The sequence below is a fragment of the Festucalex cinctus genome, chromosome 19 (genome assembly GCF_051991245.1).
Source record: "Festucalex cinctus isolate MCC-2025b chromosome 19, RoL_Fcin_1.0, whole genome shotgun sequence".
NCBI lineage: Eukaryota > Metazoa > Chordata > Actinopteri > Syngnathiformes > Syngnathidae > Festucalex > Festucalex cinctus.
The window spans coordinates 19,526,137-19,542,876 of NC_135429.1; the positions used below are offsets into that span (position 1 = coordinate 19,526,137).

General features: G+C 40.7%; 3 long non-coding RNA genes across 3 annotated transcripts; 1 reads left to right on the forward strand and 2 right to left on the reverse strand.

Moving 5' to 3' along the window:
* Nucleotides 1-127: 127 nt before the first annotated feature.
* LOC144007162 (uncharacterized) lies at nucleotides 128-8,439 on the reverse strand. The gene is made up of 7 exons (XR_013280104.1): nucleotides 8,121-8,439; nucleotides 7,800-7,913; nucleotides 7,573-7,634; nucleotides 7,360-7,469; nucleotides 4,934-5,000; nucleotides 4,773-4,865; nucleotides 128-4,689 (listed from the first exon to the last, which is right to left on the reverse strand). It is a non-coding gene; the product is annotated as an uncharacterized LOC144007162 (long non-coding RNA).
* Nucleotides 6,120-10,635, forward strand: LOC144007160 (uncharacterized). Its single transcript, XR_013280102.1, has 3 exons — nucleotides 6,120-8,382; nucleotides 8,799-8,934; nucleotides 9,925-10,635. It is a non-coding gene; the product is annotated as an uncharacterized LOC144007160 (long non-coding RNA).
* LOC144007161 (uncharacterized) lies at nucleotides 8,461-11,862 on the reverse strand. Its single transcript, XR_013280103.1, has 6 exons — nucleotides 11,561-11,862; nucleotides 10,196-10,392; nucleotides 9,771-10,071; nucleotides 9,436-9,551; nucleotides 9,236-9,361; nucleotides 8,461-8,924 (listed from the first exon to the last, which is right to left on the reverse strand). It is a non-coding gene; the product is annotated as an uncharacterized LOC144007161 (long non-coding RNA).
* Nucleotides 11,863-16,740: the final 4,878 nt, after the last annotated feature.

The window sequence follows — 16,740 nt, forward strand, 5'->3', positions numbered from 1 at the left end:
GTTCAATGCAGCACCACTATTGTAAATTAAGCTGGCCAGCAAAAGTATATCTTGTAATCCACGTATTTCAATGCTATATTTTAGATGGATCAAATTTTTCTATGAACATCCAATCCTTACTGGATAGTTCATCTTGTAGCTCACTTTTACTGTTTATTTTCCCCCATTTTATATGAATTTGGTTCAGTCCGTGAACCTAGAGTTTCCTAAGGACTGATATGTTCAAATAACAGGGTGACAATAAATTTCTCACTGTGGTAATTCTCAAGCTTCTACCCAACAGGGCGGAGAATTCTTGCCTTTGCTTCCACAATGAGTTGTCACTTACAATCCTGTTTGTTTAAAATGAAGTAAGTATCAAATGACACTACACTTCCATTCACTTCACACACTCACACAAGGCCCTTTTATTTTCTGCGTTTCACGGAATTTAAGTACGTACACGACTCCGGCATCGTCTCTTTACACGGACGTTACTGGGCTCCGTTCCCTTCACTTGCCATTGACTAGTATTCACAAGGTTTTTCCTCTTTACACGGACGTTACTGGGCTCCGTTCCCTTCCTCCCACACAGTACCTTCGTGCAGGCTGCGACAGTACCTTCGCGCAGATTTTACGTCGACATTCACTTCACACTTTCCCCCGGAAAGTAAATTTTTTCTCACCCAGATGTCTTCTCGTCCTTTGGATTCCCGTCAGCCTTCCAGATCCCAGTCACAGAGACGAAATCCAGTCCCGGAAAAGGGTAGTATTTGCCGTGGCCACGGTCTTCCTGGAGGTCGACTCTGCAACTGGAATCCTTTAGGCGTCCTGGGATCCGGCTCGAAAGGACCAAGTTAATGTCAAGTCAACACCTGCAACATTTAAAATACACAGAAGAAAGAATGAGAAGACACAAGGATTTGATTACTCGCGAGGAGAAGCTGACAGAGAGTTGTGCGCAGATCACAAGCTCCCAGCCCCTTCTGACACAACTCCCTACTTCTCCTCTTTTATTTGGGATTCCCTAACAGACACAATAGGCCATACACTTGCCTCTAAGGGAAATGGGAAATAGCAGCAATATGATAAGCAACTCCAGCAGTCGTAAAATACAGAGGACATCCTTTAACCATAAAACTTTTACAACCACTATTCCTTGAAGGCTGTCGTTCTTCATTCCCACATTCCAGGTGTCCTCAGGTTGAATACACATGCAGCAGCTACAAACTCATAGTGAAATACTGAATACATAGTTGGCAATTAACTATGTAATAAGAGAAAATATAGAATAATATATACACAATAACTAACAGTAAGTGGATTACCATTATTATTGTTATTATTTTTACTATTGTAAATTAAGCTGGCCAGAAAAAGTATATCTTGTAATCCACATATTTAAATGCTATATTTTAGATGGATCTAATTTTTCCTATGAACATCCAATCCTTACTGGATAGTTCATCTAGTAGCTCACTTTTACTGTTTATTTCCCCCCATTTTATATGAATTTGGTACAGTCCGCGAACCTAGAGTTTCCTAAGGACTGATATGTTCGAATAACAGGGTGACGAGAAATTTCTCACTGTGGTAATTCTCAAGCTTCTACCCAACAGGGCGGAGAATTCTTGCCTTTGCTTCCACAATGAGGCAAGGCAAGGCAAGGCAAGGCAAGTTTATTTGTATAGCACATTTCATACACAAGGCAACTCAATGTGCTTTACACGAGGAAAGACAACACATAAGCATCAAGAAACAGTAGTTAACATTCAGAGTAAAAAAATAAATAAATAAAAATAGGTTACAAAATTTACTCAAAAAAACAAACCACTTAATTAAAGCTGTTTAAAAGTCCCTAATCAAAGGTATAAGAAAAAAGCTAAGTTTTTAACCTGGATTTGAAAGCATTTACACTCGGGGCTGACTTCACTTCTGTTGGTTGCCTATTCCATCTGTGTGCAGCATAATAGCTAAATGCAGCTTCACCATGTTTGCTTCGAACTCTGGGTTCCACTAGTTGGCCCGAGTCTATAGATCTCAGAGCCCTGCTGGGTTTGTACTCAATCAGCATTTCTTGGATATATTCAGGACCCAAACCATTTAGTGATTTATAGACGAGTAGCAGAACTTTAAAATCGATTCTACAGCTGACAGGGAGCCAGTGTAAATCCTTAAGTACTGGAGTAATATGTTCTGATCTTTTTGTTTTGGTCAGAACTCGAGCTGCAGCGTTCTGAATGAGCTGCAAGTGTCTCATGTTCTTTTGAGAGAGTCCAGTCAGAAGACCGTTACAGTAATCTCGTCTGCTGGAGATAAAAGCATGGATACGCTTCTCTTGGTCTGCTTGAAGCATGCAGTCCTTCAGTCTGGATATGTTTTTCAGCTGGTAAAAGGCTGTTTTAGTGATGAATTTAATATGATTGCTGAAGGTCAGATCTGAGTCTATTAGTACCCCAAGATTTCAAACTTGGTCTTTAGTTTCTAAAGACAGTGACTCAAGCTGTTTTTGTAACAGCAATCCTCTTTTCTTTATTGCCGAAAACAATGAGCTCCGTTTTGTTTACGTTCAGCTGAAGGAAATTTTGGTTCATCCAGTTGTTAATTTGCTCTAATACGTTAATAGAACTGCTGTCATTTGGGGACATTGATAAAAACAGTTGTGTGTCATCTGCATAACTATGATAGTCAACATCGGCGTTCTGAAGCATTTGACCCAAAGGTAACATATACAGACTGAACAACAGGGGTCCAAGGACTGACCCTTGAGGGACCCCACATGTCATGGCCTTTCGATCAGATTCAAAATTTCCAATGGTCACAAAGTAACTCCTTTCCTGCAAGTAGGACCTGAACCATTTAAGGACTGTTCCATTTAACCCCACCCAAGTTTCCAGCCTGTCTAACAGTATATTATGATCAATCGTGTCAAATGCTGCACTGGGGTCCAACAAGACGAGCACTGATACCTTCCCTGCATCAGTGCTCAATCTTATATCATTCAGTACTTTAATCAGAGCTGTTTCTGTACTGTGATGAGGTCGGAAACCTGACTGGAATTTATCCAAAAGTCCGTTTAATCTAAAAAAATTGCTGAGTTGATTAAAAACCACTTATTCAACTATTTTAGTTACGAAGGGAAGGTTTGCGATTGGTCTATAATTTGCTAGCAGGGAGACATCCAGTGTTCTCTTTTTTTAGAATGCGCTTAATGGCGGCTACTTTCAGAGATTTAGGAAGCTCACCTGATTGAAGTGAGCAATTAATTATTTGTTGTAAATAGATCTGAACAGATTTCACAATGGTTTTGAGAAAGCCAGATGGTATTGAGTCAAGACAGCTCGTGGAAGGTTTCAATTGCTGAACCAAGTCGACTACAGTATTTTGATCCACTGAGTCAAATTCTGTCATGTGTCATCTGTCAAATTATTCCTAGGTGATTTTAAGTGCTGCATCATTTTGTTATTTTGCTGGTTTGTAACAATGTTTGACAGGGTCTTTAAAGAGGAAGTCAACCCAAAAATATTCTTTAAAATAACATATTGCATGTGGCGTGGCCACATTAGTCTTAACACGGAATTCTGATGACTAATGCGTTTGTGGAATACGAATTTAGCAGGAAAATCCATGTGGGTTTCAGTCTCAAGGGGCCGGCCATTTTGACACTTGCCATGGCTCTGGGGTCCGCCCATTTTGGGCCCTCAGGGTCCCTAATTTCACAATGGTGCAACTGAAAAAAAAATAAATAAATCTGAGGTTGCACCAGTGCAACCAAGCTGAACTAGGATTAAAAAAAACACAAAAAAAAACACACAACTCCTCAACACTGTAGTGAAAGCCGAATTTAGTTTGGCAACGTATCATGGCCTCAACCAATCAGAGAGTGAAGGGGGAGAGCCACCTCTGAATATTCCTGTATGTTTTTTTTTTTTTTATTTAACTTTAATTTAATGAACATTGTCAAAAAAAAATATCTCTGTAAGCTCTCATGATTTTGTGTTCATTTGAGAATGCGTGTTGCAAATCACCGCTTTAATTAAAAAAAAAGTGTGCTTTAAGTTTAAATGTGTTTAAAGCGTGTGGGAGTGGTAAAATTACAAAAAGACATTTTTATGTATCAGTATGATCTCTTTATGTCACAGATTTTCACCAATCGTGAATCGGTCTAAACAGAGTGTATTTTGTGACAAATTGGGTTTCATTGAATAATAATAGGCGGCACGGTAGTCGAGTGGTTAGCACGTCCGCTTCCCAGTTCTGAGGTATCCGGTTCGAGTCCAGGCTCGGACCTTCCTGGGTGGAGTTTGCATGTTCTCCCCGTGCCCGCGTGGGTCTTCTCCGGGTACTCCGGTCTCCTCCCACATCCCAAAGACATGCATGGCAGGTTAATTGGGAGCTCCGAATTGTCCCTAGGTTTGCTTGTGAGTGTGGATGGTTGTTTGTCTCTGTGTGCCCTGCGATTGGCTGGCAACCAGTCCAGGGTGTCCCCCGCCTACTGCCCAGAGCCAGCTGAGATAGGCGCCAGCAGCCCCCGCGACCCTTGTGAGGAATAAGCGGTCAAGAAAATGGATGGATGAATAATAATAATAATAATAATAATAATAATAAATCGTTTCCCTTTAGCAGGAGCTGATACTTTGTGATTCTCTGCACAGGCTTAATCAAGAAGGAGCCGATTGAGGAGGGCAGTTGGTGCCTCTTCTGAATGTTCTGTTAACACATCAGAGAGAGAAAAGAATGTAAGACAATGAAATATGTCGTTTCATTGTGATTATCCTTGATAATTAACTTACACTGAAATAGTTTGCAGCACGCTGCTCCAGAATGAGCTGAGAGGAGTCCGGTTGGTTCTTGCAATAATCTACATACATCTGGAACTTTTCAGCCTCCAAAAAAAAAAATGGATCGAGGTTCTTTCTGAGTCATTTATGACTATTGAGTAAGTGATACATACCCATGTGACAAAGCAATGGCAAACGTCTTCAGTCAATTCAGATTTCTCCAGCGCTGTGAGAAAGATGCTGAAGGAAGAGAGAAAGTTGATCCATTTCAAAATGTGAGTGCACAGTTGCAGTCAAATGTTTGCATAAACTTTTTCATTCGACAACATGAACAATCTTTGATTACTGGTTTATGGTAATGTGAGGTAGGCAATGTTTAACAAGTGCTAATTGAGTGTGAGAAGCTGATTTATTTTGTTTGGTCCACTCTGTGCAAAGAGCTAATTGAACACTAGGAGGAGCTATAACAACATCATAAGGGCTCATTTTGCTTTGCTTTCTTTCTTTTAGCTGAGTGGACAAAGCTCCTCTGGGAGGAAAAAAAAAGAAAAAAAAAGAAAAAAAAGTGTCATTTGTTGAATTGAGTGGGTCAGATGAAACGCCATATCATGTAGAATGAGATAACAAATTAATGGACTAGACTCAATTCTTATTTCGAGACCAATTGGTGTCTATAGAATTGAAAACCAAACTTGGCCTCTGTGTGTAGTTCCTTAAAGTAACCACCAGATGCCGCCAAATCTGTACAACCAAGCCACCTACTCAGCATAGCCCTGATACCCTGTATTAAGGAAGTGGCCAAATACAAATTAAGTGTAAATAAAGGGGACCCTGGACTAAGTAATAATACACATATACACAATCTATATTCGACAATTGTTAACCTAATTTATGGATCAATGATTACAGCACATTGATGCCAACTATGAAGTTTTGCTGTCTTTTCTTTTCTCTTCTTTACAAGCGATACTGTCTTTATCGCTGATAATATTGCTGTAACTGCATTGAGTGAAAAGATTACCTGTATGTATTGTCCTCTCAACAATGACATGCATGATGTGGAACAATAACTAGAATTAACCTGTTAAGTTTCCATGAGAGATTTTGGGATTAACATGTCATGTATATACATGTTATTCATGCTAGCTTAATTATGTTTAGAACATTTTATATGTATTAATGTTTATGATTGCTGAATAGAGCCAAGACCTTTGACATATGAGATTATGAGCAGAACAGAAGTGTCAGAATGACAAAAACAGGAACTGGTTGCGCTCTGTGGTGTGCGTAGCTTAGCAACCAGTTTCCTTTGTGTGTTTATTCAAAGTTGTGCGCTTATGGCTCATCTGTGTGGAAAATTACTGAGAGCAAGTCCCCTTTGCGCATTGATATGTGAAGAGACTGGAAGTCCCACAAGACGACGCGGAAGGACACACTCACAATGAGGAAAACGGTGACACGGACCAAAGGTTATAAAAGATCTTCCCCAACGATGATCTACGCTCTTTCTTCTTCGTCACCCTGCGATGTGATCTGGATGGAGTGTGTTCCTGAAGAAGGTTTCACAGCTTCGTGGGACTTAGGTTTTTCGCGAAGGGTCTTTGACTTTTGGCCGTGAATGGATCATTCTTCACAGATTGGGTAAAGTACAAAACTTTTATTAATAGGACGTTTAAGAGGAAGGTATGAAAGATTAATCGTGTGTAGGGTAAGAGCCATTTAACCACTCCCATACCTTCAAATTATTTTTAGCCAAAAACGTCTTATTCAAAATCGGGTCTTGAGCTCTTTTGAGAAATGATCAATCTTAGAAAGCTCTTATAAAAGGTTCAAATATTATTTTTGATTTCCTGTTTCCTATTTCATTTTATCCCTTATTGATTTTACATTTTATTTTTATATGTGATTTTCATGATTTATATCTGCGCCTCGCGTTTGGTGAGCGATCATGAAAGGCACTGAAAATTGTATTTTGTATATATATCATTATTGAAAATAAAATAATTGAAAGACCAATTTTGAATTAATTATTTTATTTGTTTATTTTTATTCTATTTCTTTTGGACATTTTATAAGCCCAAGGTCGTTTTATAAGACCGTATTATTTTCCTTCGAGATGGACAAAACAGCAACGAACGTCCAGAATAAGGTAAGTGCACTCGAATAACATCAAAACAGTGTCTCCATTTGTATTAATAAAGTCAAATACTCCAGCTTGATATGAAACAAATCTGTATGATCCTCACAAGGATTATTAAATGACTAGGTCAATAACAAATGCAAACAACTCAGAGAAGTGGAGCTGCCAATGTAATTGAGGTGTCCAGATTATCATTCCTGGGCTCTGTGTGGTTATTCACTGAGGATTGATAGGTGGATGAAAACGGATTGGCCTCATGATAAGAAGACAAGTGAACAAATCTAGGTGAATCCACTTTGATATATCGGCTTAACTAATTCCCGTCTCCTCGCGCTGACGCCTTAGAGCCGGTGAGGGAAAAGGGGAATTTCTAACCCTTTGATTGGAGAGTCGATCAGGACATAATTTCCCGATTTAAGTCCTGTGGGTAAGCGGAAGTTGACACATTGCAATGCTTACTTATGGTGGAATTCATAAAGATCTTCCAAATTCCCAAAGATGACGTGCTGCTTATTGAGGATTTCTGGAGGTATCTCCGCCATCCCGTTGGTCATCTCCGACAGGTAAATCTGCATGAAGTCACACAAAAGTTCACTTGAGCTTCTTTTAGCGTTAAAAACAAACAAAACAAAACAAAACAAAACAAAACATGTAAACAGAAGTGAAACTCACATCAATGCATTCCCGCAGGTCTTGCACGTACGCCTTCCTCAATCAGCTCTGCAATGATGAACCTTTACAAAATCATTAAACAAGGCACTGAAATCTTGTAAATATATTTTGCATCAGCCAATGGCTAATAACTAAACCACAATCTGCCTTAGTTGAATTCAATCAAGCAACCCCTCGTGTGTTGAACTGCATTTGCAACTTCACAAATACTATCATGAATCACTTACACTTTTTTGCGTGCACTTTCTTTTCTCCTCGTTGACTTTATGAGTGTTATCCCTCAACTTGACATTTGACCCCAGAGATGTGGCAGGAATGACATCCAGTTGGAGATCCTTACGCTGAAAAATGAGACAGAAATTAGTGCATAATTGTCTTAATGGAAATGTAGGTCAATGAATCTGTTGACCTAAGCAACTTTTTAAGTACTTATACTTGAATTTGGTTTTGACAATGACTAAAAAAAAAAGCAAGGCAATTGGATTTGCAAGTTTTGATTTGATTAGATTGAATGATGTAAAATTGACAGTGTCTGAATGTAGACTTACAGCCTTGTTGGCGTCAAACGAGGTACCCAATGTCATGGTTTGTCTCTCAGTTCTGTTGTCTTTCTGTTTTTTTCCAGTGGCGAGTGAGTAGGGGGCGTTTCCTGTCCAGCCACACCTGTGGGTCATTCTAATCAGGGGCCTTTAAAAGGCATGGACACCTGCTGCTCTATGTCGGATTGTTCCTTGCTCACTGCCGGTGTTCAATGTGTTCTTTGTACTCCCTTTTTTGCAAATCTCTTAGTCTCGTGTTTTTCATTGGCGTGTAAGTATTGCCGCAATATTTCTATTTCTGTAGTTTTTGGCTTAAGAGTGTGGTTCCTCGCATAGTTATGGTCCTTGCCTTTTGCAAGTGCTTTTTTTAATGTTTTTCTTTTGCAAGTGTTTTTTTGTTCTTTCGTGTTTTCCACGACTTTTGCAAGTGTGTGTTTTTTTTTTGTGTTTTTTTTTTTTTTGTTTTTTTTTTTTTTTTGTATCTCCGTGTTTTCCTTGCCCTGGCAAGTGCTTTTTATTTTGTATTCTCTGCCGGTCTGCAAGTGTTGTTTGGAACTTTTTGTAATAAATACAAATTGTATTTTCCTTTCTTGGCCTATGTTTTTGGGATCCTTTATTCCACCGGTAACCCCGGTAAATTACACCCAAGGTCTTCTCCATGCTGCGGTTGTGCTTTTCCATTTGCAGGGAAAAGTCCTGGAAGCAATTTGCCAATTCTGTCGCCTGTTTCTTCATCTCGAAAGCGTGACGTTGACCTTTGCCGCAGTCGTCGTCCAACTGTTGGATGATCAACTTCACGCACTGCTCCGTTTCCTGTAGATGAGTGAGAGTATTTTTGCCTTCTTGTATTAGAAATTATTTGGTCGACGTTGTTGCACTGAAAAGTTTCTAGACAGGAAGCTAGTTTACTGCTATTAACAATGTGTGAATTACAAACGTAATAGAAAGTAAAAAGAAATGATCATTTATCATGTCCTATTTTTAATACAACTTTTTTGGCACCTTGAAAAAAATAATCACGTTAAGTCGCAGTATTTAATTGTGTTTGCATTTCGATTGTTTCAAAATTGTTCACCCCGAGCTTGCATCCAAATGTCAAAGCAAGAGTGTGACGCGCAACCCACCTTGGCAATGATGTGCAAGTCCTCGCGATCTTTCAAAAGCTCCCGCCTGCTTTTGTGGATGCGAGAGCCAGTGGAGAGGTGTGTGGACAGGTAAACCTCACCCATGTCCTGAATGGTCCCAAGCAGCTAAAAACAAAGACGGGTGATGTTTTTGTATGAGTCTCATGAGGAAGTAAGAGGCTGTTTTCTAACTCTTTCACCTGTTTGGCCCGACGTTCAAATGCCACAAAACTCTTACACTGCTCCAAACTCTCCTTCCTCATGTTCCACAAGTGAAGGACACTATCTTCTCTCTCCAGCAGGCCAGCAAGTATTTCTATGACCACAAAATAACCACACATTAGGGTAACTGAGATGATGAAAGATTAAATAAAACAGCATTTTACAATACTTTACGATTTTCTAGCGGTGCGTTGAATAATTTTTCAAGGAGAATTTGTGCTCAATTAAAGACACTGATTTATACAATTTTCTTATGCCAGCATTTGGTTATGGCAAAATTTTGGTAAATGCATCTAATTTTGTCCATACTGACTTCGAACTTCTTCCTTTTGTGCATCATCGTGACTCTGCATTCCCATCTTGACACCGTCCCTTTCCATGTACTTTAAGAAGATATCTGTGATTCTTCTGGCCATACTGCATGCCTGAGTGACAAGATATAATGCGAAACTCTCTGTATCTTCCAGGTGTCATTTGAACCTTGAGGAAGACTTCCTTCTGCTCCAAGTGTTTCCTGATCCTGATGGTCAAATCCGCCTCACATTTGGGGTGGAGATTGTCCGCTCCTCCTCTTGCTGATAGTCCTGCTCCAGGCAGTCCAACACATGGCACACCTGCAAGGGAGAAAAGAAGTCAGTCCATGTTGTTGTTCTTGTTCCCCAGAATTGCATGTGCACGTGTCAAGATAGGTTAATTCATTTTATGGAATCAAACATTGACATCTAATGCATGTCCTACTTTTTCTGAGGTCTTGTAGAAGGCCACAGAAACGACGACCAGCTTGAGTTTTCTTGGCGTTTTGCTCAAGAGCTGCGGCCAGTCAAATGCCGCACCCTCTGCGCAGTCTCTGTCCATGTCCTGGGTTCTGGATTTTCGCCAGCAGAACATCCTATTTGTGTGCACTGGTCAACTTTCAAAGCACTCTGGTGGAACTTCTGTAGGCAAGAGGTGGAGAACAGTCAGGAGATTGTTGCCACAAAGAAAGCACGATTTCATGGCAGCATTTCTGATTATATTACCCAACTTGCACAACAATAGCAGCGTAATAAAACACTGTACATAAATTGCACATGAAACATACTAAATAGTAAAAAAAAAAAAATTGTTTACAGCGGAAAACCAGCAGCTGCGGCAACCAGGAAAATTCTGTAATAAATACAGTGGGGAAATGTAAACAACTTTACACAGCTTGTTTATTTTACTGGTATTGAATGTACAATAAACAGACTCTGCATGTAAATTGAACAGAATAAAATAGAAACGCAGCAAATGAAGATTAAGTACCATTTCCAGGCACATGCTGCTGTTATACTATTTTATGTATGTTATGTATCAGATTCTGTATTGTACATTCAATACCAGTAAAACAAAGTTAAGTAAAGTCGTTTACATTTCATCCACACCATTTTTTTTATTTACATTATTTGCCACAGCTGCCGGGTTTTCCCCGGAAAGACTCCGTAATTTTTTCCTTTTCTCCAGTGTTCTAACTCCCTCGGTAATGGCGGTTCGACGTACTATACGTCACGCGTCCGATCAGGTTGAATGCAAAATGAAGCTTGAAAATACAGTAACTGCAGATTTGTAGCATCGTTGACAACTAGAAAAAAAATCTGAACACGCAGTATAGTTCAAACGGTTTAAGACAACGCTAGAAGGCAAATTTGAATTACTGATATCACACGCAGACATTCCACCAAATTCAATGTAGTCTATAACCTAAGCAGTCTTACCAATAAACAAGAACGTTTGGGGAAACTGTCGATTCACTGGCAGCCACAACAAGCGCGGTTCTCTCACGTAACGGCTAAAATTGTGCAGTTCACAAGTTACACGCACGACACAAAATGAAAACTAAAAGTTTACAGAAGAAAAAGTTTGGAAAAAGCAACACAAATTAAAGAGGACATTTGCGAAGCTCTTGTAACGGCTACCGACTCACAGGCATTACACATTCAATTCGGTATTTTAACGACATATCGAAAAATAGGAACACCAAAATGCTACGAGTCGCTGACCCACATATTTTGAAAAGTCCGTTTCTAACCAAAAGTTTAACACAGTCCCAGGAACACACTATCATGCATGCGTAATGTAACTCACAGTAAGCTTTTCGAAGTTAACAGCAGGTTGAAATCCAAGTGGAAGGAAAAGAAAGAAAAGTCTCTGTCTTTAGATGATATTAGTGTGTAGCGACTCCAAATCTTCACTTCAGCACCGAACAGCGTGCGCCACCGTCCACCTCCAAAACTCAGCAAGTTCTGCTCCGCTGTTGCTTCCAGTTGATCAAAGAGGTCCTCGTGACGTCACCTTCTGTGATCTCGACAATAATTTCAGCACTCTGGCCAGGGGCGGACTGACCCACGTGGGTACCGCTAGCTCTGACTGCCCTCCGGACCGGCGGCCCACCGGGGATTTCCCCGGTAGCCAGGTACGTGACGTCACGTATAGAAAAATATATAAAAACAGTGTCGATGAAATGTAAACAACTTTACTGAACTGTTATTTTACTGGTATTGAATGTTCAATAAACAGAATCTGATACATAACATTACATAAAATAGTATAACAGCAGCATGTGCCTGGAAATGGTTACTTCATCTTCATTTGCTGCTTTTATACTATTTTGTTCTGTACAATTCACATGCAGAGTCTGTTTATTGCATTCAATACCTGTAAAATAAACAAGCTGTTCTGTAAAGTTGTTTACATTTCCCCACTGCATTTATTACAGAATTTCCCTCGTAACCGCAGCTGCTGGTTTTCCGCTGTAAAAACAACTGCTTTTTTATTTATTTTTTTAACTGTATTTATGTTTCATGTGCAATTTATGTACAGCGTTTTATTGCATCTGCGATTGTTTTGTTGGGCAATATAATCAGAAATGCTGCCATGAAATCATGCTTTCTTTGTGGCAACAATCTCCTGACTGTTCTCCACCTCTTGCCTACAGAAGTCCCACCAGAGTGCTTTGAAAGTTGAGCAGTGCACACAAATATGTTCTGCTGGTCAAAATCGCCAAGAAAAATCAAGCTGGTCGTCGTTTCTGTGGCCTTCTACAAGACCTCAGAAAAAGTAGGACATGCATTAGATATCAATGTTTGACATTTGATTCCATAAAATGAATTAGCCTACCTTGACACATTCACATGCAATTATGGGGAACAAGAAGAATACCACGGACTGACTTCATTTCTCCCTTGCAGGTGTGCCATGTGTTGGACTGCCTGGAGCAGGACTATCAGCGAGAGGACGACTGGTGCAGAGGAGCGGACAATCTCCACCCCAAATGTGAGGCGGATTTGACCCTCAGGATCAGGAAACACTTGGAGCAGAAGGAAGTCTTTCTCAAGGTTCAAATGACACCTGGAAGATAAACGGTTTTGCATTGTTATATCTTTTGTCATTTAGGCATGCAGTATGGCCAGGAGAATTGCGGATATCTTCTTGAAGTACATGGAAAGGGATGGTGTCAAGATGGGAATGCAGAGTCACGATGACTCACAAAAGGAAGAAGTTCAAAGTCAGTATGAACAAAATAATTATATGTATTTACCAAAACGAAGGGATTCATATAGCCGTAATCAAATGCTGGCATAAGAAAATTGTACAAATCGGTGTCTTTAATTAATTGAGCACAAAATGTCTGAAAAATTATTCAACACAACACTAGAAAATTGTAAAATAATTGTAAGAATTCTTTTTTTTTTTTTTTTTTTTTTTTTTTTTTTTTTAAACTATATAAAAATAAAAACAATCAGATACAGAAGCAGCGAAAACAGAAGTTGTAACGATGTGGTGGCTCTCGTTAACAGGCAGAATCTTGGCAGGATTAAGTTGCCAAATTGAGATTAAAATATTCTATGTACATAGACCATATTTGTTTAAATCTTGATACTTGATTTTTATTTAAGGCAGAGATTTTTTCCATTGAGATATAATTTATTAGTAAGTTTAACCAGTGGTCGATATTTAGAGTGTTTATTTTTCCAATTGACAAGTATTATTTTTTTTTAGCAATAGTAAGGGCTATAAATATAGATTGAGATTGTTTACATGGTAGCTCAGTTATTAAGTCACCTAGTAAACACAATCTTGGAGATAAAGGAAGCCTATAGTTTAATATATCAGCGAGCTTTTCCAAGATTTTAGTCCAGAAATGCAGCACTGGAGTACATGACCATAAAGCATGAAGATAAGTATCGGCAGTGTTTTGTGAGCACTGGAGACAAATGTCGGAGTCAGAGAGTCCCATTTTTTTCATCATATATTGTGTAATATATGTTCTATGAAGTATCTTATATTGGATAAGTTGCAAATTTGTCTGTTTGGTCATTTTAAATACATTTTCACAGATTTGGGTCCAAAAGTCTGGTTCCGGAACTATAGACAAGTCTTTTTCCCATTTTAAAGTCGGTAAATACGTTTTATTTGTGTATAAAAATAACTTATATATTTTTGATATTTTCTTTATTGTTGTTGGAGAAAGCTTTATAATATCTTTAGCTAAGACAGGCAGTTGGAGCGTATCCTGAAGTGTTGGGATTTGTTTCTTAACCATATTTTTAACTTGCAGATAATGTAAGAAATTTCCCTTTTTTATTTCATATTTCTGGACCAAGTTTGTATACGATATAAACTTATTATCTGAGAAAAGATGATGAAGGTGTGTAATTCCTTTCTGCTCCCATAGGCTTAAATGGAACGACTGATTATTAAGTTGAAAGTCGGGGTTATGCCAAATGGGAGAGAGCCCACAGGGCGCCAATTGAGAGTTTGTAATTTCTAATGCCTTCCACCAGGCAGTCAGGGTGGCGGCTATCATTGGGTTTTTAAAACAATTATGTCGTCTTATTGATTTTGTAATAAAGAGTAAATCTGACAGTCTAAGATTATTACAATCCTTCTGCTCCAATTCCAACCAACAGTTAGTATCTCTGTTGGGTTGTGTCCATAGCACAAGATATTGTAGTTGATTAGCTAAATAATAGTACATAAAGTTTGATGCCTCTAAACCTCCAAACCTAATTGTAAGAATTCTAAAATGCCGTTTTATCTAATCTTTCATCATCTCAGTTACCCTAATGTGTGATTATTTTGTGGTCATAGAAATCCTTGCTGGCCTGCTGGAGAGAGAAGATCGTGTCCTTCACCTGTGGAACATGAGGAAGGAGAGTTTGGAGCAGTGTTGAGTTTTGTGGCATTTGAACGTCGGGCCAAACAGGTCAGTTAGAAAACAGTCTCTTACTTCCTCATGAGACTCATACAAAAACATCACCCGTCTTTGTTTTTAGCTGCTTGGGACCATTCAGGACATGGGTGAGGTTTACCTGTCCACACACCTCTCCACTGGCTCTCGCATCCACAAAAGCAGGCGGGAGCTTTTGAAAGATCGCGAGGACTTGCACATCATTGCCAAGGTGGGTTGCGTGTCACACTCTTGCTTTGACATATGGATGCAAGCAAGGAGTGAACAATTTTGAAACATAATCTAATTGCGAACACAATTAAATATTGCGATTTAATATGTGATTATCTTGTTCAAGGTGCCAAAAAAAAAAAGTTTCATTAAAAATAAGACATTATAAATGATCATAAATGACATAGAGCAGCAGGTGTCCATGCCTTTTAAAGGCCCCTGATTAGAATGACCCACAGGTGTGGCAGGACAGGAAACGCCCCCTACTCAGGAGCCACTGGAAAAAAACAGAGACAACAGAACTGAGAGACAAAAGCTCGCTGATATATTAAACTGTAGGCTTCCTTTATCTCCAAGATTGTGTTTACTAGGTGACTTAACAATAACTGAGCTACCATGTAAACAATCCCAATCTATATTTATAGCCCTTACTATTGCTAAAAAAAAACAATCCTTGTCAATTGGAAAAATAAACAATCTGTAAATATCGACCACTGGTTAAACTTACTAATAAATTATATCTCAATGGAAAAAATCTCTGCCTTAAATAAAAATCAAGTATCAAGATTTAAACAAATATGGTCTATGTATATAGAATATTTGAATCTTAATTTGGCAACTTAATCCTGTCTAGATTCTGCCTGTTAAAGAGAGCCACCACATCGTTACAACTTCTGTTTTCGCTGCTTCTGTATTTGGTATTTTGTATCTGATTGTTTTTATTTTTATATGTTCAGGAACCTAGTTGCTGCTAGTGGGCTCGAGCATACGACACTATACTCACTAACTCCTTAAGATTTATTTCTAGTGGGCACTAAGCATCAACACTTGGTGTTACTGCATGCTAATTAGTCAATTTTCTTGACGCCGGCCCCCGTGGTCGGACGGGGGTGGCTCTGCCCCCCCAGCCCTGTTGTCTGCTCGGTGGCGGTTGCGTCTTGGCCGCTCCCTGGGCCCCCTGTGGGGTGCGGTGTCGGGGTGCTTTCCCTGGTGTCGGGGGCGGTGCCGTCCCGGCGCGGTCCACTGCTCCGTGCCCGGCGGCGCGGTTCTGGGCGGGTGGGCCTCTGGTGTGCCCCGTGGTTCCCTCTCCCCTCCCCCTTCTCCCCCCCCATCGCCTCTCCCTCCTCGCCTCCCCCCGCCCATCCTCCTCTGCCTCCCGGTCCCTTTTCCCTTGTCAACCCCCCCCGCCCTTTCGCCTTCTTGTCATCTCCTCCCCGCTTCCCCCTTCCCTGTCTGCCCCCCGCCCCCTCCCCCTCCCTCTCCCTGGGCTGGGGCTCCCTCCCCTCCCCGGGTGTCGGGCTCCGGGGGCCGGGCGGGGATTTGAGGCCTGCCCCACTCCGGTAGAACTTCTGGCTCCCCGGGCGGGCTCCGGTGGCCGGTGGGCTGTCCAGTAGCCCTGCTGCGCTGGCCCTGTCCGCCTATTGTGGTGCCAGATGGGTGGGGTGTGGCTGTTGGGGGGTCGGGGTGTGTTTGGGGGCCGGGGGTGGCGGGGCCTGGGTCGTGCCGGGTGGCGGGTTTGGGTGGGGTGTGTGTGTGGGGGGATGGGGGCTGGGGACGGGTGGGGCGCTGTGGGGACCCGCCGTTCCTCGTTCTGCGGCCTTGGGCTCGGGGGTGTAGGCCGGGGCTGGGGCGGGGGTGTTTCGGGCGTCTGGGTCGGCTCGCCGACCGGTGTCTGCTCTTGCTCCTACACTCGCTCGTGAATCTAACTACTTGTTGATTTTTGCATTGGGATTTTAAACTACATTGTTGCAGAATGCCTGGCGGAAAAAGAGCTGACGAGATTGAGGAGATACAATCTTTTCTTAAAAAAACTCAGTGGAATGGTTGCCGAATTACTTGAAATGAAGAAGAGCATTGAGCCACT